A 24,932-nucleotide genomic window follows, 5' to 3' on the forward strand; every position below is an offset into this window, starting at 1 on the left:
TATGGGTCTGCCATTGTAAGCTGCAGTACCACCTGAGCTCAATGAACAGGCATGTTTCCACAAATGTAAATGTGCTGACTGGGACTGGGATCAGGCTGGAGGGGATGGACAAGCAAGAGATCTAGGATGAAGGTAAGGGAGTGTGAAAGGGGGTTAGAAGGCAGATGAAAAGTTGATTTCGGAGACCAATGAATAGAAACATTTGTGAGGTTATTGGGAAGGAAGGACTCAGTCAAAACTCTTCATTGACAAAAATAGTCCAGAAATGGTCATTCTCATCTTTCACCTTAGGTAATTACATTTTCAATGACAGAGCACTGAAATAAACACCATGGGCAACACCGTGGCTCAGCTGGTAGAGCTGCTGTCTCACAGCACCAGAGACCCGGGTTCGATCCTGATCTCGAGTGGAGTGTGCGTGTTATTCCTGTGACTGCATGGATTTCCTCTAGGTGCTCTGCATTCCTCCCGCCTCCCAAAGTCGAGTGGGTTTGTAGGTTAATTCTAGGTTTGTTGGGATCGTTCCATGGTGTTATCTTTGAATCAATTTACAATGATTGAATTGAGTCGTACAATCTGCAGGTTTAAACCAGCTGCAGGTTTAAAAAACGGACCGTTAGGTAAGTACACTGAAGGTGGAAACTAACGGAGAGGAGAGTTGTGTGTGTTCTTTCTATTTTACAGAGATGAGTACACTGATGAAAAAACTCTCAAAGAGAACTGCCCCCCGCAAAACTCCACCAGAGGAGCGTTCAATCTCAGGGGGACAGCAACAGGCGGCGGGACCGCTCGTAGAGCGGTCCACCATCCCTGACACCGTGCCAAGCCCAGTCCCGCTAATGCCTGAACAGCGGACTGGGAAAAAATCCGCCAGTAAAACCAACCGGCCGGTGGTTTCCGACTCGTCGGACGGGGACACGTCTCCACCTAAACGGAGGAGACACAGCCGCATGAGCCGCATGGAACGGCTCTTGGAGCAAGTACTCCAGCGAGTGCAGGAAAAGCGCTCTCGCGGAGGGAGGTCAGGCACCCCCTCCACAGTGTTCTGTACACTGCCCTCTGCTCCCTCATTACTGGAGGCTAGCATTGGTGACCAGGACTGGGCTGGTCTGCAACAGGGGTTGGCGGACGAGATCGGGAGTATGCAGGAGGTGCAGGAGCAGGAAGAGCTGCTGGGTGTGGTGGACCGCTATGTAGCAACCCCACGTGCTGGAAGACCGATGGAACCGAAATTAACGGCCAGCATTAATCAGCTTTCAAATAAGCCCTTGCAGGACAAGGTGCTCTCTGAGGCAATGGATCTCTACAAAACACCAGAGAACTGTGAGGCCCTCAGAGTGCTGACTGTAAACAGCCAAATCTGGGGGCACGTGGGGGCACACATGCGCAACTATGAAGTTAAGCTACAGCGGATCCTAAGGCTCCTGACGTCGGCCATCACAGCCTTTGCTCGTTCTGTGGAAGACACGGAGATGGATACCTGCCAGCAGGATGTACTGGCATTAATGTGCAACACGCAGTACGAAATTAACAACTTCCGGCGGGAAATCATAAGACCTGCCCTCAATCCCAAGTTTGCTGGCTTGTGTAAAACCCCAGCTGCAGAGACGGACGCTCTGTTATTCGGGACGGACCTCAACAAAAAGTTGAAGGACATGGAAGAGGCATCAAAAACTTTCAAACTCACGAGGACAGGCCCCGGGACGAGCAAACCAAGACTTACAATACCCAAGCGGCAGCACCCCACGGCATCCACCAGTCGACGTCCTCAATATGGGACTGGTGAAAGCTCAAGGACCGCATTTTATCCCCAAAGATCTTTTTTAGATCAGGGCCCAGAGCGGACCCCATGGAAAATGCGCCAACCCCCAACATCGCCAACACGTCAGACAAGAAAAATCTTCACGAACACAAGGAAACAGAACAAACGACAATAACCCTGGAGGTAGGTGGGTCTGGTTCCTGCCAGCATATAGAGAGTAAGGATGCTTTACTAACAGGAGGGAGATTACACTTGTTCAAAACAGCATGGGATAATGTCACGAGTGACAAGTATATACTCAACAGCATTAGTGGATATAAAATACAATTCATGTCAGAAAAATCGCGGCCAGTTCAACATTTGCCCCAACTTGTCCCTTCGTCAAAGAGAAACGTGAGGGACAAGCTGAACTGGTGAGACTTATCACAAAGGGGGTCATCGAAAAGACCAAACATGAACCTTTGGAATTTGTATCGAATATATTCACTAAAACTAAAAAAGATGGTGGTTGTCGCATCATCATTGACTTAACATCACTAAACAAATTTGTTAAGTATATACATTTCAAAATGGAGACATTTGTTACTGCCAAACAACTGATTTCCAAAGGATACTTCATGGCAAGCATTGATCTTAAAGATGCTTACCATCTAGTACCCATACACAAGGATCATCGCAGATACCTAAAATTTATCTGGATGGGGCAGCAATGGCAATATAAAGCATTGCCTAATGGTCTAACTTCAGCCCCAAGATTATTTACCAAAATATTGAAACCAGCCATGGCAATACTAAGAAAACAAAAACATATTGTCATGGCATATCTGGATGATATTCTGATAATTGGGAAAATGGTAGCAGCATTTCCGGCTACACAATTCGGACCTTTGCACTATCAAAATTTACAAAGAGCAAAGGTACAGGCACTAAAACGACATAAAGATCACTATGATCGTAACATGAAATTACCCACTGCAGCAATATCAGAGCTACAGTGGTGGGCAGAAAACATTTGGCATAGTTTCAGCCCTATCATTATCACTAACCCTACTTTAGTTATTCAAACGGATGCCAGTGCTCAAGGCTGGGGAGCGACTAACTCCATATCCAGCACAGGTGGGAGATGGACTAACATAGAGTCATCATTACTACTCACACTGGGCATTAACTATTTAGAGATGTTGGGCGCCTTTTATGGTTTAAAAGCATATGTATCTAATATGCGGCACTTGCATGTTCGGTTACAAATTGATAATACTACGGTGGAGGCTTACATTAACCATATGGGCGGCATAAAATCATTATCATGTGACAAATTGGTCAATATAATTTGGCATTGGTGTGTCGAAAGACATATTTGGCTATCAGCTACTTACCTACCAGGTAAGCAAAACACGGTGGCCGACACCAGGTCACGCAAATTCAATGATAACATCGAATGGATGTTAAACCCTAAAGTATTTGCGAAAGTTATTAAGCAATATGGAATGCCAGATATTGATTTATTTGCATCAAGGCTAAATCACCAGGTACCTATGTATGTCGCATGGGAACTAGACCCAGAGGCAGCAGCGGTAGATGCTTTCACGCTGGATTGGGGAAATTTCTTCTTCTATGCTTTCCCTCCCTTCTGCCTCATCAGTCGGGTACTTCGCAAAATACAGATGGACTCTGCTTCAGGTATTTTGATGGTGCCCGACTGGCCTACACAGCCATGGTTCCCAGTCCTGCATGACATGGTGGTTGAATCACCAATGGTTTTTCCCAGTGATCCAGGATTATTAACTCAACCAGTATCAGGCATAAGCCACCCATGCCATGAGAAAATCAATCTCCTGGGTTGCAGGTTTTGAACAGACCTTACCTAGAACTGGGACTGTCCGAACAAACCATCACCACCATGTCAGCATCCCTTCGAACATCCACCAAGAGGCAGTACCTAACCAGCATCAAAAAATGGGAGAAGTACTGCCAGGAAACAGGAACAACGTATGCAACAGCCACAGCCACCAATGTACTGGAGTTCCTGGCCCATCTACACCATGATGAAGGGATCAGCTACAGTGCCATCAACACAGCGAGGAGTGCGCTTTCTGCTTATCTCAAGCCACCGCCAGGACAACAGGCGATGGGATCCCATCCACTGGTGGTAAAGCTGATGAGGGGCATTTACAATATCAAGCCCCCTAAGCCCAGGTATACCCACATCTGGGACATCAGTGTGGTCCTGACATACCTCAGGGAATGGCCACCAGCCAGATCCCTCGGCCTCGAGCAAGCTACACTAAAGACACTCATGTTGATGGCACTGGTATCCGCCCAGAGGGTCCAGTCTCTACACATGCTAAGGCTGGACAACATGGTGACCACCCCAGATCAGATTGCATTCAGCATACAGGGTCTGGTGAAACAAAGCAGGCCAGGAACAGCCAATCCAGTAGTGGTATTCCGGGCCTACCCACCAGAGCCACAGTTGTGTGTGGTGACCCATCTACAATATTACATCGACACAACCTATAATATCAGAGGGAGTGAAAAAGCCTTATGGGTCAGCCACAAGAAACCTCATGGCCGGGTAACGAGCCAAACCATTTCAAGATGGCTCAAACAGGTGCTGAAGGCTGCCGGAATAGATACTAATACATTTAAATCTCATTCCACTAGGGCAGCATCTACATCAACGGCAGAGAGAATGGACGTACCGGTTGACCATATTCTGAATACAGCAGGATGGTCGAGGGAAACGACATTCAGAACTTTTTATAATAAGCCGTTGACGAAACCTGATTTATTGGCAGCCAGAATATTACAAGCTGCAAATATTTAATTTAAGCCCGGGGGAGCAATTATATTTTGTTATTGTTAATAAATACCTTTTGTTTCTCGAAAAACAGATTCATTGGTTGGTTACGATAACACTTCCTCCCTCAAGAACTTCGGCAGTGAGTGAAATAAAACTGTTACATGGTTTGAAATCACAGAGCTTTGAAGTCTTCACGTAGTCACTCATGTGACTCCGAAGTAAAATAGTAAGATTAAACGAGAACTTACCAGTTTGAAGTTTGATCTGTATTTTATGAGGAGTTACGATGAGGGATTACGTGCCCTCCGCTTCCACCCTCATTATATGGATCAAACTAAATAACTGATGTCTCCTTTTCTTTACTATGTTTACTTCAAATAACTGTATCTATCTGTGATTCCACACCGCTGCTTGGAAGTATGCCGCGCATGCGCGCTGAGCGGGTTCTTCACGTAATCCCTCATCGTAACTCCTCATAAAATACAGATCAAACTTCAAAGTGGTAAGTTCTCGTTTAATCTTACTATTAATCATTGATGTGAGGTCACCTACTTCCCTGCAGAAGTACTGTACATCTTGGTCTTGCAAATGCCTCAAAATCTTTTACTTTGCACTATTCAACCACAACGCCCACATCAACCAAACAGATTGCATGACGTGTGTTTAAAGTGTTACACAACTGGATGCATGCAGTAAGAGTTAACCAGAGGAGAACCAGAGGAGGAACAGTCAACATGGATTTGTGCCTGGAAGGTCATGTTTGACTAATCTTCTTGAATTTTTTGAAGAGGTTACTAGGGAAATTGATGAGGGTAAAGCAGTGGATGTTGTCTATATGGACTTTAGTAAGGCCTTTGACAAGGTTCCTCATGGAAGGTTGGTTAAGAAGGTTCAACTGTTGGGTATAAATGCAGGAGTAGCAAGATGGATTCAACAGTGGCTGAATGGGAGACGCCAGAGGGTAATGATGGATGGCTGTTTGTCGGGTTGGAGGCAGGTGACTAGTGGGGTGCCTCAGGGATCTGTGTTGGGTCCTTTGTTGTTTGTCATGTACATCAATGATCTGGATGAAGGTGTGGTAAATTGGATTAGTAAGTATGCAGATGATACCAAGATAGAGGGTGTTGTGGATAATGAAGAGGATTTCCAAAGTCTACAGAGTGATTTAGGCCATTTGGAAGAATGGGCTGAAAGATGGCAGATGGAGTTTAATGCTGATAAATGTGAGGTGCTACACCTTGGCAGGACAAATCAAAATAGGACGTACATGGTAAATGGTAGGGAATTGAAGAATGCAGTTGAACAGAGGGATCTGGGAATAACCGTGCATAGTTCCTTGAAGGTGGAATCTCATATAGGTAGGGTGGTAAAGAAAGCTTTTGGTATGCTAGCCTTTATAAATCAGAGCATTGAGTATAGAAGCTGGGATGTAATGTTAAAATTGTACAAGGCAATGGTGAGACCAAATCTGGAGTATGGTGTACCATTTTGGTCGCCCAATTATAGGAAGGATGTCAACAAAATAGAGAGAGTACAGAGATTTACTAGAATGCTGCCTGGGTTTCAACAACTAAGTTACAGAGAAAGGTTGAATAAGTTAGGTCTTTATTCTCTGGAGCGCAGAAGGTTAAGGGGGGATTTGATAGAGGTCTTTAAAATGATGAGTGGGATAGACAGAGTTGATGTGGACAAGCTTTTCCCTTTGAGAATAGGGAAGATTCAAACAAGAGGACATGACTTCAGAATTAAGGGACAGAAGTTTAGGGGTAACATGAGGGGGAACTTCTTTACTCAGAGAGTGGTAGCGGTGTGGAATGAGCTTCCAGTGGAAGTGGTGGAGGCAGGTTCGTTGGTGTCATTTAAAAATAAATTGGATAGGCATATGGATGAGAAGGGAATGGAGGGTTATGGTATGAGTGCAGGCAGGTGGGACTAAGGGAAAATAATTGTTCGGCATGGACTTGTAGGGCCGAGATGGCCTGTTTCCGTGCTGTAATTGTTATATGGTTATAATAAACATATTTGTTCTAACCACCACCAAGCAATATTGGATAGTTCCTTTATTGGGCCCAAAATCAAAGTTACAATGTCATCATAATGAATTCATGATTTTATAGCTTGCTTTCCGCTCAATCGCAGCCTTCAATTAGACCGAGTGGAATAAGCAGACTAGCCCTACTTTCTTCTTCATTTGCCCAAACATTAATTTGAGATACCAAAAACTTGCAACCTGGCAACGATATAGAGTAAGAGAAAGATACCCAATCTAAGCAAGTCTCTTTTGCTCATGTGTGCCCATAATGTTCTACAGCTTTCCTGTCCATACACCAGTCCAAATGTGTTTTAAATGTTGTTAATGTACCCACCACAACTACTTCCTCTGGCATCTTGTTCCATATACCCACCACGTTCTGTGAGAAAAAGTTACTCCTCAGGTTCCTATTAAATCTTTCTCCTCTTCACCTTAAACCTATGCCCTCTAGTTCTTGATTCCCCAACCTTGGGAAAAATCTTTGTTTATTTATCCTATCTATTCCCCTCATGATTTTACACACCTCTGTAAGATTATCCCTCAGCCTTCTACGTTCTAAGGAATAAAGTCCTGGCTAGCCCAATCTCTCCCCATAACTCAGACCCTTGAGTCATGGCAACATGCTCGTAAATCTTCTCTCCATCCTTTTCAACTCAAAGACATAATTCGCATAGCAGGGGGAGCAAAACTAAACACAATATTTCGAATTAGCCATACACGACTATCTTTATATTCAGGCAAAAAATATTATGCATATCATTTGCCCTCCAAGATATACTTTTATATTAACTTTCTGTCTCTTGAATGTAAAGGTACACACACACATCTCTGAATATATACGACTTTGGACAGCACAGTGATACGTGGATAGTGGTTAATTCGACCTCCAGTGCTATTTATTTATATAGAAATTTTATGTTCTCCCTGCATGGTTTTCCTCCAGATGCTCTCCGAAAGGCTTGATGATTAAATGGCCAATGTAAATTGCTCCTGTTAAAGATGATTCAGATTAGTCTGTTGTCCCATGCACCAGGGTACAATGTAATTCCTTGGTCACTTGAAGCTCACAGAGTAAAACAGTATATTCATGAGCAAAACATTCTGCTGCTGCACAATAAAGAAAAGGGATTGCTCAGGGTGGCAGGCATCCTTGACAATAGACCCAGCCTTCATGATGCAATGCACCATGAAGATGGACTGGCTAGAAGAAAGTGACCGACCTGTGATAAGACTGGGCTGTGTTCACCATTCTCTGCAGATTCAGGTGGTCAAGAGAACAGTTACCATACCAGGCTGAGTAGCATTCGATCAAAATACTTTCTAGTGCTTCTGCTGAAATTGGAGAGAATCTGAATGGACATGCCTAATCTTTTCAGCCACTTATGAAAATAAATACCCTGATGTGTTTTCTTGATCACTGCATCAGTGTGAAGGTTGGGTTGCTGTTTGATATAGATGCCTAGGAACTTGAAGTTGTCAACCCTCACACCAGCTCTGTTGACATTATGTTCACCCCATCGCTTCCTGAGGTCAACAACCAATTATTTCATCTTACTGACGTTAATTCAATGGTTCTTTATTATCACATTTACCAAGCTACAGCGAAATATCATTTTTGCATGCAGATCAGAAGGATTATTGCCACACATTCCAATTAAGTATAGAATGTATAGAAACAGCCCACTTAGTCCATATGCAAGAGTTGCTAGGTTTTGACAGCATTTCCAAAGACCCAGTTGCAGCTGGATGTAAAGGCCTGTTGTAGCTATCGCCTCCATCCGGATCGTTTCGCATAGCATCGTCCCTGTCCTCACCCGGCCACCTTCAGCCATCGTGCCCTGGGGTGCCTCCCATAGCCGACCTTGAGGACGCAGCAGGTAAAACCCTCTGTTCTTACCGTTCCTTTGTTCAGCATCTGCTGCCGTCGTCGACTCCCTCCTCTCCAGTTCTCCGGTCCTTATGGATGAGCAGGGACCGGGCTCGGAGGCTTCCCTCTCCAGGCGGGTTTCCTGGTTCTGTGGCAGGCAAGCCAGGAATGATGGTTGGGTATTGCCACTGCCCATCTAGAGTCAATGTTCAGTAACAAATCTCTGCACATAATCCATATCCCTCCATTTCCTGCATGTCCATGTGTCCATTCCACTGATCAGATGATTTATGGTGCAACGTCCCGGGGTTCCCTACGTCCCCACAGAGTGCAGGCACCCGCCTCCATGGCCATCCAGCGCTGACTATAAGCACCTGAGAAGGGATATGTTGCTGTCCTGACACCACACTACAAGGTTCTCTTTCTTGCACTTCGTCTCATCATTATTGTTGATCTAGCAAACAATGGTATCATTGGCAAATATAAAGATCATGCTGGCACTGCATTTGACTGCATATGCATGGGTGTATACCAAGGAGAGCAAGTGACTAAGCACAAAACCGTGAGAGCCGGTGTTGAGGGTCAGGGCGAAGGAAATGTGATGTCCAATTCCAGTCAGAAGGTCCAGAAGCCTGTTGCATATCCCAAGGCCAATGTACAGACGTTTAGAGATGAGCTTATTCAATATTATGGTGTTGAAGGTTGAGCTGTAGTCACAGAATAGCATCCTGACATAGTGTTCTTATTGTCTGGGTGATCCAGAGTTAAATATAGTGCAAGAGAAATGGTGTCAACCACAGATCTATTTTTCCTGCATGCAAATTACAAGGGGTTTAGATTGTCTGGAAGACTGGTTATGGCCCACATTTGCGGCAATGTTTCAAAATAGTCCTTATAGGCAATATTGGAGCTACTGTGTGGTGCTCATTGAGACAGGTCACTTTACTTTTATTAAGAACTGGAATTATGGAATTTCACTGAAGAAGATGGGGAGAGTAGACTGTTAAAGTGAGAGGCTGAAAATATAGGCAAAGTCTGTGGCAGGTTAATCGGTGCACAACCTGTCCAGGGACTCCATCCAGACCAGCTGCTTTCCCAGCTTACCCTTGTAAAGCAGGTCTGTTGGGAACAGAGCCATTGGGGGAATGGGCATTCAGCCTTAGTGGAGCTTTGTTTGCCTGATCAAAACAGATGTAAAAGGCATCTGGTAGAGATGCGTCATCGCCAGAGATCGCCCCGGATTACAGCCTGTATTCAGGCTCCACCAGTCACCTGGCATCCACTTGATTGAATTGAGCCTGCAGTTTGTTTTGGAATCCTCTCTTGGCATCCCTGATGCACTTGTGGAGATTATACTTGGCATTCTTGTACAATGCTCGGTCATCCTTCTTGTAAGTCTCCCGGTTCATATAAGGTTTCTGGTTTCGATAGACCTAACTAGCTCTGTTGGAAGGTAGACGTGAATGCATTTCTTGATGAAATTGGTAATACCTGATGTATATGCATTCAGACTGTAAAAATCATGTGATAAAAATTGATAGGTAAGATCGAGGGGGGGTTGAAAGTAACCTGTGGAGAATAACGTGTTTTAATGTAAGGATAGTGTAAAAATTAGTGCTCAGTGATTAGTGGGCTGAAGTAGCTTTTTGCGCAGTACTTCTCTTTGACTTAATTTCAGAAATATTGATTTTCTTTTCGTACTTTCAAAATAAGCAACCTCACTTTTCCACATTATGACATTATGCTTTATTTGTCACGTTCTTGCTCATTAACAAGTATATATCTCAGTTAGTCTTCCCCGCAGCTTACTTTGGATATATTACATTGGGTATTGTTATTTGTTATTACATGTTGTGAACAGCTGATTCCATGGAATGATTGATCATTTCTCTTCAAAATGGCTGGCCAACCCCAAAATAACTAATTTATCCTATCCTTTCTTTTCATTACCGTAACTAATTTTCTATGGATACTAACATGTTACAGCAGCAGACCATGTGGCTCGTATTTTCCTTAATAAGCTCTTATGTGGCACTTTATCACATGGCATTTGAGACTCCAGTTCCACTTAATCTATACCGCTTGTTACAATCTCAAAAACTCTATTAGTTCTGTAAAATACAATTTATTTCCCATATAACCATTGCTAACTCCGTCTAATTATACCATGATTGCCAAGGAAGGTAGTTACCGCTTCCCTAATGGTGGATTCCACAACTTTCTTGACAACTGGTCAACTAGCCTGTACCAGCAGTCCCCATGTTACATAAGGGCTCTGTTCCTTATGACGGAAAAGCCATGTTCTATAGCTACCCATATTGTATTGGTCTAAACACACTTGCTGCAATCTTTTTCATTTCATCAAATATTCTCCCTAACACCTTCCAAAATTAAACTAATAGATTATAAACTGCATCCAGTCATTGAGTACCACAAAACATTTATTATCATTGCTATCTTGAACAATGCTTTCATAACATCTAAGAAACACCTAAATAAGCACTTGAAATGCCAAAGTACAGATGACTATGGGCCAATGCTGAAAAATGGCTTAATTAATTTTGCTCGATAGTCATCATGGACACATCGGACTAAAGTTTCTTTGCTGAATATCACTATGATGATATTTTTCATGTACTCTATTTTATTAGGACAACTGGATGAAATACATTTACATGTATTTAACAATAACAATTTTCTACTTTCTCCCATTTCATCTTCTAGGCAGCCTTTATTTACACTTTACCCTTTCTTTTTGCTCAATTGTAGCTCTCCTAGTCTAATGTCCTGTTTATTTCTTCATTATAAATCCTTTGGTCATCTTTGCTCTAAAACTCTTCTATTCTTTCGGTCTATTACCATTATTTGAAATGTAAAAAAGCATCTTCCTCGACCTCGTCAACGAACCACAGATAGATCTTCTTTCTCATGGCGCATTAGTGGTTAAAGTAACATATCTGCTATTTATTGAAGTATGTACAGATATGCAAAATCTGCTAGCAAAGCAAAAACTGAGCATCCAGCAATGCAATATTTGCAAAATGATGGGTGTACAATCCATGGAACTCTGCAACATGGGGTAAGCCTGCACTCCGAGGAGAGCCATGCAGTCAACATGCTAGTCTAAAGCAACAATAAAAATGTAATTAGCAGTCCTTTTATACACTGTGCTTGTGACTTTCCTCTCAAGAGTTGATGGGAAATCGCAGGATATCTCTAGCTCCATCCTGGAAGGAGCCAGAAATTCAAATGTTACCTTGACAATTGGCAGCCATGATGCACTTCTTGGTTCACTCTAAAGTTTCAGTATTAGCTACAGCATGTCACAACTTTGAATGAGGAATCCTTTTTGAAGTAATAAAAATGCAAATATTGTTGAATTGCAGATAATCCATTTCCCATTTCTTCTTACCCAGCCCTAATCCAGTTCTCTCTCAGTCCCCCTCCCTCCAAACAGCCAAAACAGAAAGTGTTGGAGGAACTCAGTGGGTTAGGCAGCATCTGCGGAGGGTCTGGACAGGCAACAATTTGGATTTGGGTACTTCAGACTGATTGAGGATCACGACCTGACCCAGAAAGTCGTCTATCCAGTCCCCCACACAGATGCTGCCTGCCAGTTCCTCCAGAACTTTTGTGTTTTGGTCATACCAGCAAAATGCAGTTCCTTGCGCCCCTTTTACAATAGCCTGTTCTGATTTGTGTACCACTGGCTAATTTTCTCAGTAATACTTCAAAGCAAGAAGAATGTTTAATAATGCACCTATTTCCAGAAGCCATTGGTTTGTGAAAAAGCCTTCAAATCACCAGAAAGTTCCTCAATGTTTGCCATTTCCTCTCTTGCAATCATATTAACTATCAGAAGAAATGAAACAGAAACAAGGCTGGATGTAGTTGATGATTTATTTGAAAAGCACTGGTGAGGTCTTTAATAGTCCTTCAGAGTGTTCAGTTATGTCACACTTAGTCAATGCATGCACCAACCTGCAATCTCACAATGTCCCCATTCTGTACATTTGAATCGAGCTTTCAGTTTTCACTCCATCCTCATGCCTTCATAAACTTGGTAACTGAGCGCAATTCATTCCAGAAACATGCATTGCGATTAGCATTTTGGAGGTCCAAGGGGACTTTGGTCACCACCACTTTTTTGTGTGCTCCACATTAAGATGTGCAATAAATTTAAACATCAAACAACTTGCCTTACAAAAAACATCCATCAAAACGTGGCTTTCCTAATCAAAGTTACTGCCACTAGAACAAATAAATGACTGGGCTACTGTCAATATTAAAATAACACACATTGAAAAATCCGACCACTATTATCTTCCATTGGATATATGGTTGATTTGAAGTTCTGTAATACTTATACACACAGCAATATTCAACTGATTATGTTTATGGGAAAATGCTTCCCTGCAAATATAACTATTGCTGCAGGTTAGTTAACAGTGACAATTTCTAATACGTAGGGAAAATGCCCCGCAATTGCTGTGGAAGTTTGGTACTCACAAGGTTATTCCATTCAGTGATGCCAATTTATCTAAACTATGAAAGCTTATGTTATTGCCTTGTTATCTAGTGAAATAGACTTGGTGAATAGCCTGCTATTGGTACTCTCCATATTCTAAGCTTACTAAAAAAAGAATTGTTAAATCAAAAAAGGTAATGAAGTATCTGCAACCTTTCAAACATTGTAGTTGAACACTACATTTTCGTATTTGAAATTACATCATCAGCAGCAGTAAATTTACACACATCAGTGATTCTTAATATCACAGAATATATTGAAGAAAGATTTCAACAGAATGGATGCGCTACATTTATAAGTTTTAGATAAATGAATTCTTTATTATCTATAGTCCTTAGGTCACTTTTTCTGCAGACATCAACATTGTCAGTGAAGCAGCAAACAAAATGGCCCAACTCATCAAACAGCGTCTATGGAGACAAAGTGATGGTCGACATTTTGGGTCGAGACCCTGCATTTGGACTGAGAGTGTAAAGGGAAGAGAGCCAGTATATAGAAGTGTAAGGAAGGTGTGAAACAGAGGTTGTTAGATGATTAATTAAATCTCCCAGCATCTGCTGATTCTTGTGTCTCTACAATGAAGTCATTCATATTGATAAAGAAAGATATTACTATCAAACATGCCAATCTAAGAATAATAAAGGCTTAGATCAATGAGAAGTTTTTTTTTTTGCTCTTTCCAAACATTCAAATAATTATATTTAAAACATAAAGAAACAAGTCTCCAAAATAAATTACTGAAAACATTTCACTGTTCAATTGTGTTTTGCCCCATATTTATATATTTACCCTACATTTCGGGTCAGAAAGCACAATTTAAAGATAATTTTAAGGCTTGGTACAATAAAATTAGAACTATTCAGTAAGATATTCTTATTAATGTTACAGCTAAATATAGTTTCTGCTTCCTGTTTTCTTCCAAATTTTACTTCCAGCTGTTGATTTTTCGTCCTTCTCTGTCAATACATAGGAGTCTGTAGTCTTATGTCAAATTCTCCTATTTAATTTAATTTAATTTTTTCAACAACAATAATTGAAGATATATATCGTATATATACATTACGCTGACTCAAATCAATTTTTCAGTTTGCTAACAGCCACCCCAACCACCCCACCAAAGTCCAGCATTACCTCATCCCTCCCCTCCAATGGCACCACCTTGACTAAAGACACCATAAGCATTATTGTGCATTGGACGGAACATTTCTCCAACTTCCTCAACAGGCTCTCTCACAGAAGCTAATTCTTGATGACCTTGACCCACCCCATCTCTGGAAGAGGCCAAGAAAGCAATTTGCAAGGCCAGCTCTGGCAAGGCATTTGGCATGGGCAGACTTTCTGCTGAACTCACAGTAGCTTGTCCTGAGTCTCTGGATGTATCCATGACATCCGAACCAGCATTTGGGAGGAAGAGACTATGCCATGACTTCACAGTAGCCTCTTCCCACTTCAAAAACAAAGGTAACAAAACAAACTTTTGAAGCTATCGCTCCCCTTATCCATGGCTGTCAAGATTTGTGCAAGGTCATCCTTAACCATCTGATAACTCCATCTCAAAGGCTCTGTGTGGCTTCAGACCAGGCTGCAGCATTAGCCACAAGGTTTCTCGATTAGACAGGCTCAGGAAAAATGCATTGAGTAGTACATGGTGAGGCTGTTTTCGACCCGACAAAGACCTACGGCACGGTCAACAGGAAAGCACACTAGGTCTGAAAAAGCTACTTTTCTTAACTACTAAACCAGGTTCGCTTCTTAATAAACAGACACCACACAAACTGTTTGGTAGACCAGTTCAAAACTTTACTTATTATCGGCCGATGGAAGGGAGGGAGAACTGCAGTCAAGTGACCAATGTAGACACTTAACTCTGCTCAGCCACCTTCTCTGAACAACAGAATTACATAGCATTATATAGTGTATGTTTGTCACCTTAGCACATTCCACAGACATTAGTCATGGTCAGAGGTACAGGAAAAGGCATCACATCAAAGGCATTTTGTCACATGGTACAAGATATACTAAAAACATTGGCCATTTGGTTTAGGTCATTTTATCTTCAAAGAGATCACCCTAGCTCTTTCGCTGCTTCCTCTCTGTCACTTGGTCCCTCATAAACATAGGACACTTGGTTTACGGCATCTTACATCAAAGAGATCTCTCTAGCTTCTCCTCTCTGCTTGTCACTTGGGAGACAATGTTATAGGATTTATTATCTCACACACCGCAACCTGAGGCAAGCCTAATTTGGGACTAAATATAAGCTGTACGCTAGCCCAGAAGCCAATTTAATATCTTCTTATATTTTTAACAAATTCTGCTTCATCATTCCATCCTTTTATCAAAATGTTGATAACAACTACAGTCCTTGCTGAGTACATACGAAAGACCATAAGCATCTCATCAGACAAATTAATAGTACACTAGTAACACAATCAATTCATAGTGGACAATCGTTCCACGAGTCCCTCCAAACATTTTAAATGGCCACCAACCTCCCCCGGATGTGACACTAATATACTACCATAGGACAGGAAAAGGATCATAAAAATTGCTCAGCCTTTATTCGGCTTCGCTTGGAATTCCCCGTGTGCTGGTGTAACTGGTTCATGCTTCTCTTGTGTGGCACTGCATTTGCAACATAACAATGCCCTGTCACAAATATACTGTTTCCTAAAAATACACCAGTGCCTTGGTTGTGGCAAAAACAGGTAGATTTAACTGGCCTTTGCAGACCTCTTACTGTCTGTAGTCAGGATATCTTTGCTGCGCTTGTCATGTTTGACTTCAATCTTGTTTAAAAGGAGGTGTGTACCATCCTTTAAATGTGGGTTAGTCCGCAAGTTTGCCATTCTGAAGAAAGTTCAGTCCATGTGGGCTGGGCCACCCCAGAATAAAGGGAGCATCAATAGCCCATCGTCCTTGTTTCCACAAACTGTTCACAGTCAATCAAATGTATCCAGCGACGATGATCTTCAATCTTTACAGCAGTTCATGTTGTTAGCAACACTTGGTTGTTCTTTTCAATACAGTCTCAATTTCTTCTTGAACCAGCACCATCATCGTATAGCTTTTATGGCCTTGGTCACTGGTTTCCAGCAAAAACTCCTCCAACCTGGGAATGTAGATCTGGCAAGACATGGGTTAATTGCCGTCCATACATAATTAGTTAATTGCCCAGGGCCTGTAAGAGGCCTCCCCCCACTCTCCAGGAAGTGGACACAGCAGCTTTTCCTGTATCAATAAAAAGTGATACAGACTACTAAAAAGAATCTTGTTCACCAGCTGAGTTTCTCCAGCACTTTTGTCTACCTTTGATCCTCCAGTATCTCCAGTTCCTTAACACTTCCCTGTGAACTTATTCTTTAATCCGATTATATCCGAAGAGGCTCTCCCCACCTAAATATTCAATTCTCCAAATATGTTCTCTTCCCCAATCTACTTTATCTTCTCACCTTTCATCCCTCATTGTGAGTTCCCTCAAACCCCCTTTTGTAAATCATAAGACAATTTTTCATCTACCTTCATTTCCCTCACACAGCACATGCTTCAACATCTTTTTGTTTGCTTGAAAACAGTAATCTTGCTTCATTTGCATTTTAAAAGACAACCTCTGTCATCATATCAAAACAATCTTTCCCAAAAGAACTCACTCAGAATCAGTAATCAATAATACATTTTCTTTTTCTCTGTAATTTTCACATTTCCAATCTCATTTAACACTTTAATCGGGATGAGTCTTTTTTAAACTTGGTTCAAAAAATTTATAATCAACCAACATTTTATCATTCGAGTATAGCTCCGCCCCCCATTCATGCCTGTTTCTTAACGGAGCACACCATAAACTGTCCATTTGCATTTTAAAGGACAATTTCTTAAAGCGACACACAACTTTGCTCATTGCTTCGAATTTCACACATTCCACATACAAAAAACATTGCTTTACAATCAGTACATATACAAAAACATTGTTTTACCAGCAGTATATCATTTCATCTTCAAAGACGTCTCTTTGTAATTTACTTTCCCTTTTTCTGACAAGACTTCTGTTTACCAAAATCCTGGTTACCTAACCCTAATTGAACATTGATCCAGATCATGATTAGTCAGACTCCCCTTGACTTTTCAGTCTCCCTAGCTCTTTCCTCATTTCTCCATCAAATTTCCCTTCATCCCCAATTTTTTAATAACATAGTTGCCTGTCAGAAAAAGGATTTACCTCCGGGGTAATTTTGTTTTGCAATCCCCATTGACTCTTTCCACCATCCCAGATGCCTGTGGGTGGTGTACACAGTGAATTGCTGTCGGATATTACAATGTGCACATTTTTCCTTATTAATAGTGGCAATAAAATGAGGACCATTGTCTGAGTTTATGGCAGTAGGTAGGCCAAACCTGGGATTAACAACAATGCTACTGTAGTTTCAGCAGTATTATTAGTGGTTGGTAGAGCTTCACTCCACCTGCTAAATAAATCTAAAATCACTAAGCAATATTTATAACACTGGGCCCTTGGCATTTCAATAAAGAATCTGTATGCATTCAAACGGTCGTGATGGCATTGGCGTCACCCCTGAGGGTATCTTAATTGATTTGCCTGGATTACTTTGTTGACAAATTTTACATTCAGAGGCCTGCCACCACATTTCCTTTGTATCCTATCATTCCCTCCTTACCAGCATGGGTAAGACGGGTAAAAATGTATCTTATACACCAACTTGTCCAAGCGGGGTGTGCTGAATCAATGGCACAGCCCTCTTGTTTCCATAGTTATTTTTATATATAAGAGGCGTCCCTTTGTAATGTACATACCTCCCTCATGTTTGGCAGGACCGTTCTATTTGCTAGCATCTGTTTAGCTGCTGTCACTACGCATTTGGATGTACAGGCTGCACTGTTTGGATACACTATCGGCAACTCATTGCCTTTTGCTATAGGGTCCCCAGCACCAGTGTGTGCAGTACATTTAACAATGGCCAGCTGTTCTGGTAGCATCAATGCTTTAAACAAATTACGCACAGAAAGGCATTCCCGTGCTCCCAATCCTGGGGAGCTTTGTAAGGTCAGAACTTCGAGGTATATGGATATTACTGACGGAGCTGCCAAAGGTAAGGATGCCATTGCTACTGGTAGGACGTAGGGAGGTGGACGTCTCCCAGGATTATCTAACTCCTCATCTTCACTACCAAACAGGGTCGTCGTGCCAGACATGAAGTCTCCTCCAGAGGATTTACCAGTACTGGGTTTATTTTTACTAACCATCACCTGTTTCCCACCTCCCGTCTGTCTTTTAATTATATTCTCTTGTTCCTCTGCCCACTGGCATTCTAGTTGCAATAATTTCCATCCTTTCCTAGTGCTATCCTTGTGTCTTAACTCTATCCCCTTCTTACATGCAGTATCCATCCAACTTCGAACTCTATACTCTCCTCATGCTTCTTTTCTCTGCTTCTGCTTGCCATGTTTTAATTCCTTTCTTCCATTCCTTTCCTGCCTTCCTTTCCCATATAATTGTCTCTACATTCCATGTGCCCCCTACTGGCCAGGCTTCATCCCCAACCGTTTGGTCAACTTGTAACTTAACATTCTAAATTTCTTATACTTAGGATTCAAATAACACATATGTTGGACGGTATCCAGAGCATTCCCCATAGATAGATAGAGAGAAAGAGAGAGAGAGAGAGAGAGAGAGAGAGAGAGAGAGAGAGAGAGAGAGAGAGAGAGAGAGATAGAGAGAGAGAGAGAGAGAGAGAGAGAGATAGAGAGCGAGAGAGAGAGAGAGAGAGAGGAGAGAGAGAGAAGAGAGAGAGAGAGAGCTAATAAAGAGAAAGTAAGACTTCTTAATTCCGAAACGTTCCAAATATATATCAACCAGGCCGACTCGCTACTCGAGACCCCAGTTTCTCAATTTGGCCGACTTTTTAACTCTTTAATATACGACCCAAGTGTCTCAACGAGGCCGACTCGCTAACCGAGACTCCAGTTTCTCAACTTGGCAGACGTTTTAACTCTTTAATATACAACGCCACTTATTTCTCAATCCGACAACTCTTCGGATGTCTCAATAAGCCAGACGCACACCTCAACCCCCATTCAACCCGACAAATCACGGATGTCTCAACGAGGCCGATGAGCCCTTAGTAGAGATAGAGAAAAAGAGAAAACAAAGAGAGATAGACAGAGAGAGAGAAAGAGAAACCACTCACGTCCTTCTTAACAATATACACAAGCCCTTCTTAAAAATACATGCACAATTCTGTCTTAAAAATACATACACAATCCCTTCTTAAAAAAAACATATAAAGCCCAACTGGTCTTACCTTTGTCTGTTTCTAAGAACCTCGGCAGGGAACCAATTCAATGTCTGCTGAAGGATCACAGACGTTCCCGGGAGTTTCTAGGGAGTCGGACTTACAAGGGGGCCGATAGAGCTCAGTTATCTCCCTTCCAATCCCGGCAACCTCTGCAACCTCTTGCACAGTCAGCTGTTGATGTGGTCCCAGCGAGGCCTGCATAACTACGCCAATGAAAAAGCTACTTTTCTTAACTACTAAACCAGGTTCGCTTCTTAATAAACAGACACCACACAAACTGTTTGGTAGACCAGTTCAAAACTTTACTTATTATCGGCCGATGGAAGGGAGGGAGAACTGCAGTCAAGTGACCAATGTAGACACTTAACTCTGCTCAGCCACCTTCTCTGAACAACAGAATTACATAGCATTATATAGTGTATGTTTGTCACCTTAGCACATTCCACAGACATTAGTCATGGTCAGAGGTACAGGAAAAGGCATCACATCAAAGGCATTTTGTCACATGGTACAAGATATACTAAAAACATTGGCCATTTGGTTTAGGTCATTTTATCTTCAAAGAGATCACCCTAGCTCTTTCGCTGCTTCCTCTCTGTCACTTGGTCCCTCATAAACATAGGACACTTGGTTTACGGCATCTTACATCAAAGAGATCTCTCTAGCTTCTCCTCTCTGCTTGTCACTTGGGAGACAATGTTATAGGATTAATTATCTCACACACCGCAACCTGAGGCAAGCCTAATTTGAGACTAAATATAAGCTGTAAACTAGCCCAGAAGCCAATTTAATATCTTCTTATATTTTTAACAAATTCTGCTTCATCAGGTCATGCACGCCAAGTTCAGCTGTCCCAGGAATTACCACAACATACTGCTTGACAGGCTGGAGAAGTGGGTGGGACTCTCTGGTTCTGTGCTGGACTGGTTCAAATCTTACTTGAAAGATCGGGATTATTTTGTTCGTTCCCCTTGGTAATTTTGAATCAGAACGTACAAAACTCACATGCGGGGTTCCTCAGGGCTCCATTCTTGGACCCATTTTGTTCAACATTTATATGCTCCCCCTAGCTCAGATCATAGAGCATTTTAACATATCCTACCACACTAATGCCGATGACACACAACTATATATTGCAGTGTCACCACATGACCATAGTCCCCTACACTCACTGAGCCAGTGTGTCAAACATATCAATGAGTGGATGAACCAGAACTTCCTCCAGCTCAATGCAAATAAGACAGAAATTATTGTCTTTGGTCCCAAAAAAACAAGGCTAGAGGTGAGTGCTCAACTCGATTCAATTGCACTGAAAACCACAGACAAAGCCAGAAACCTTGGTGTAGTTATGGACTCGGATTTGAATTTTAACAGCCATATAAAGACCATTACCAGATCTGCCTATTACCATCTAAAAAATATTGCAAGAATTAAGAGATTTCTGTCCAAAGAAGACACTGAAAAACTTGTTCATGCATATATTTTTAGTAGGTTAGATTATTGTAAAGGCATCTTTACAGGTCTCAATAAAAAATCAATTAAACAACTGCAGCTTATCCAAAATGCCGCTGCCAGAGTCTTGACCAACACCAAGAAAATGGACCACATTACACCTGTGTAATTACAATCCTTCCACTGGCTCCCTGTGTGTAAGAGGATAGATTTTAAAATTCTGTTACTGACCTACAAGGCACTGAATGGTCTAGGTCCAAAATACATCTCTGACCTACTTGTTGTATATGAGGCGCCTAGACTCCTCAGGTCTTCAGGGACAGGTTTACTCCGTGTTCCCAGGGTCAGAACTAAAAAGGCTGAAGCAGCATTCGGTTTTTATGCTCCACACCTGTGGAACAAGCTCCCTGAACACCTGAGGTGTGCACAGACTGTAAGCGCATTTAAATCAGGCCTAAAAACACTGTTGTTTACTATAGCTTTTCCATAACCCGACATGCAGGTAATCTTAACCGTCTAATTTTAACCCTTCTATGTGCTTTTTAAAATTGTTTTATTGTTTCATTGACGTTGTTTTATTATTCATACATTTGTCGTATTGCTTATTTTGCAATTTTCAATTATTGACTATTTTATTTTTTCTTTCCTGTAAAGCACCTTGAATTGCTGTTTGCATGAATGGTGCTATACAAATAAATTTGCCTTTGCCTTTGCCTTTGCCTGGTGAATTTGCCACTTCCGTAACTCACAATGGATCTCATTCTCCCCAGAAGTAACAATTCAACACCATTTCACATTTCCAAAGGCGTGAAGGAGGACTTTACTCCAGTAATGTTCAACCATTTTTCACGAGTGTCCTGATGAACCTTGCACTGCATGACCTTGATAGAAGAGGGTACTTGAGATAGAAACAGAAATAAGAAAAGCACAATGTCTGTGCCGAACATGACAAGTTAAAATAATTTCATCTGCCTGCACATAGCCCATGCCCCTCCACTCCCTCCCTATCCATGTGCCTATTTAAAAGTCTCAAAACGCCACTATGACATCTACCTCAACCATCACCTACGATAGCACCTTTCAGGAACCAACCATCCCTGGCAGCGTATTCCAAGCACCTGCCGTCGTTTATGTAAAAATGTGCCCTTTAAACATTGTCCGTTTCACCTTAAAGCTATGCCCTCTAGAGTTTGACATTTACACCCTGGAAAAAGATTCTGACTATCTACCCTATATGTGCCAGTGAGGTGGTGAGTTATAAGTATAACCGTACAAGGGAAGGTAGATGGGTAATTTGATCCAGGCATGAGAGCAGTTAGAAAGGGTAGGGTAAGAGAAGAAAAAAACCTCAATAGAAACGTGTGTGAGTGATGGACACAAGGAACTAATGGTGGAGGCTAACATGTCTAGGTAACAAGAGTGGAGGCGGAGAAGAGCGAATGGAAAAGGCGAACAAAGAGAGAAAGTGACTGAACTATAGAAACATAGAGAATAGGTGCAGGAGGAGGCCATTCGGCCCTTTGAGCCAGCACCGCCATTCATTGTGATCATGGCTGATTGTCCCCTATCAATAACCCGTGCCTGTCTTCTCGTCATATCCCTTGACACCACTAGCCCCTAGAGCTCTATCTAACTCTCTCTTAAATCCATCCAGTGACTTGGCCTCCACTGCCCTCTGTGGCAGGGAATTCCATCAATTTACAACTCTCATGGTGAAAAAGGTTCTTTCTCAACTCAGTCTTAAATGTTCTCCCCTTTATTCTAAGTGTGGCCCCTGGTTCTGGACTCGCCCGACATTGGGAACATTTTTCCTGCATCTAGCTTGTCCAGTCCCTTTATAATTTTATATGTTTCTATAAGATCCCCTCATCCTTCTAAACTCCAGTGAATACAAGCCTAGTCTTTTCAATCTTTCCTCATATGACAGTCCTGCCATCCCAGGGATCTCGTGAACCTACGCTGCACTGCCTCAATCACAAGGATGTCCTTCCTCAAATTAGGAGACCAAAACTGCACACAATACTCTAGATGTGGTCTCACCAGAGCCCTATACAACTGCAGAAGAACCTCTTTACTCCTATACTGAAATCCTGTTGTTATGAAGGCCAACGTTCCATTAACTTTCTTCACTGCCTGCTGTACCTGTAAGCCAACTTTCAGTGACCCGTGTACAAGGACGCCCAGGTCTCGCTGCACCTCCTCCTTGCCTAACCTAACTCCATTGAGATAATAATCTGCCCCCTTGTTTTTGCCGCCAAAGTGGATAACCTCACATTTATCTATATTATACTGCATCTGCCACGCATCTGCCCACTCACTCAACCTGTCCAGGTCACCCTGCAACCTCCTAACATCCTCTTCACAGTTCACACTGCCACCCAGCTTTGTGTCATCCGCTAACTTGCTAGTGTTGCTCCTAATTCCCTCTTCCAAATCATTAATATATATGGTAAACAGTTGCCGCCCCAACACCGAGCCTTGCGGCACTCCACTCGCCACTGCCTGCCATTCTGAAAAGGACCCGTTCACTCCTACTCTTTGCTTCCGGTCTGCCAACCAATGTTCTATCCATGTCAACACCCTACCCCCAATACCATGCTCTAATTTTAGTCACCAGTCTCCCGTGCGGGACCTTATCAAAGGCTTTCTGAAAGTCTAGATACACTACATCCACTGGCACCCCTTCATCCATTTTACTTGTCACATCCTCAAAAAATTCCAGATTAGTCAAGCATGATTTCCCTTTCATAAATCCATGTTGACTTGGACTCTTTTACTGCTATCCAAATGCCCCATTAATAATTGACTCCAGCATCTTTCCCACCACCGAAGTCAGGCTAACTGGTCTGTAATTCCCCGTTTTCTCTCGCTCCTTTCTTGAAAAGTGGGATAACATTAGCTATCCTCCAATCCACAGGAACTGATCCTGAATCTATTGAACATTGGAAAATGATCACCAATGCGTCCACTATTTCTAGAGCCACCTCCCTGAGGACCCTGGGATGCAGACCATCAGGCCCAGGGGATTTATCATCCTTCAGTCCCATTAACCTACCCAATACTATCCCCAACCGACTGGAGTGGGAACAGCACTCGGGGATGAGAGTTACCTGAAATTGAAAGATTCAGTGTTCCTATCATTGGGCTTGTAGGCTATCCAAATGGAAAATGAAATGCCGTTCTTCTGTCTAATTTCACTGTGGCAGTGGAGGACAGAAAGGTCAGTGTGGGAATGGGAAGTGAAGTTGGAATGTCATCTACACAGAAGCTCAAGATGGCCCTTGTGATCAGGGTGCAGGTATTCCACAAAACAGCCACCTTGTCCATGATTGATCTCACAGATGTAGAGGAGGCCACACCAACAGTTCCAAATGTAAGGGAATAGCAGACATGTGACAAAGATATTATAATTTTCTGATATTCAAACTGTTAATGTACTCAAGTACTTACAAAGGCAGAGGCTCATTGCTTTAAAACAGTAAAATTCTGATAACCTGCAGTCTGCCTATTGAAAAATCCTTATGGTTTGGCATCTGGATCGTGAGTGTTGTTTCTTGTACTCCCACAAAACTGCTCAGGACCCTGGGGTTTCCACAATGAACTGACACTCACCAGAGCTGGTTTTCCTGCACTGACTGGACACTTACCAAGGCTGATATTCCCGTACTGACCGGACACTCAGGAGAGCTGGTGTTCCTACACGTACGGATGGGGTCTGGGGTTCCTGTATTACGCGATACTTACCAGGGCATGCAATTTCTGCACTCTCTTTAAACTTACCATGATCCCAGGAAAATTTATTTAAATACTGTAGAGGCACCAAACATGATGAACAAATGGGTTACTTTATTCAGGCATAAAAGGTTTGTTATACATGCACGTTGGTCCTCTAACATAAAGTTGTTGTTACTGCTGCGAGGCTGTTGCCTCGTGGGCTCGAGCTGAGCCCCTGCTGAGGTGGAAGGACACTCACCCCTGGGGAGAAGAGAGCTGGTCAGCTCGAAGTAAGAGAGAGAGAGAAGAGAGGGTTGTCCCACGGATCGTTATATATCCCAGGACACACCCCTACACCCCGTGACAACTGCTCCCTGCCATTGCCCAGTCACTTGACCGCACCCGCGACTGCTGAGGGTTCGTGTAGCTCGTGGCCCAACCACCGGATGCCAGCACAATACTT

At 42.5% G+C, this 24,932-nt stretch overlaps 1 protein-coding gene across 3 annotated transcripts in view; it reads right to left on the reverse strand.

The window, feature by feature from the left end:
• Positions 1–24,932, reverse strand: part of phf14 (PHD finger protein 14) — a 241,562-nt gene that overhangs the window by 59,320 nt on the left and 157,310 nt on the right. The gene's annotated exons all lie outside the window — the stretch shown is intronic.

Source organism: Amblyraja radiata, chromosome 2, assembly GCF_010909765.2.
Source record: "Amblyraja radiata isolate CabotCenter1 chromosome 2, sAmbRad1.1.pri, whole genome shotgun sequence".
Taxonomy (NCBI): Eukaryota; Metazoa; Chordata; class Chondrichthyes; order Rajiformes; family Rajidae; genus Amblyraja; species Amblyraja radiata.